General features: G+C 49.7%; 1 long non-coding RNA gene across 1 annotated transcript in view; it reads right to left on the bottom strand.

The window, feature by feature from the left end:
• The window catches only part of LOC105310407, a 787-nt gene extending 456 nt beyond the window's left edge, over positions 1-331 (bottom strand). Inside the window, exon 1 of the long non-coding RNA XR_897494.2 lies at positions 46-331. This is a non-coding gene — a long non-coding RNA (uncharacterized LOC105310407). The remainder of the gene's footprint in view (positions 1-45) is intronic.
• Between the last annotated feature and the right edge of the window lie 7 nt (positions 332-338).

Genomic DNA, 338 nt, shown 5'->3' with positions numbered 1-338 from the left:
CTGCCACAGCTGCACTTTCCTAGGGCTATATCATCAAAAACTCACCACTTCAAATGTCCCTGGAGCCACAATCAAATTGTCAATCACGTTGTTTATTTTTGTCACCAGAGAAAGGATAGAGGCCTGAAAAACAGCAGGAAACAAAAATAACCTAAGGTGAAAAGCTGCTCAGAGTGAGTGTCTCCCGCTCAGCGCTTCCACGAGCAGAGTCAAGGCTGCCACGGTGCTTTGAAAACCCCGACCCTCTGGCCTTGAACGTGCCAGAACAGAACAACTTTCTGATGCACTCGTCCGGCGCCATCCCCCCATCCAGTGAGAAATGAGAACTACGGTCTCCC

The sequence above is a fragment of the Pteropus vampyrus genome, unplaced genomic scaffold (assembly GCF_000151845.1).
Source record: "Pteropus vampyrus isolate Shadow unplaced genomic scaffold, Pvam_2.0 Scaffold3002, whole genome shotgun sequence".
NCBI classification, from domain to species: Eukaryota; Metazoa; Chordata; class Mammalia; order Chiroptera; family Pteropodidae; genus Pteropus; species Pteropus vampyrus.
The sequence above is the reverse complement of the archived record's forward strand: the minus strand, read 5'-3'. Positions and strand labels throughout refer to the sequence as shown.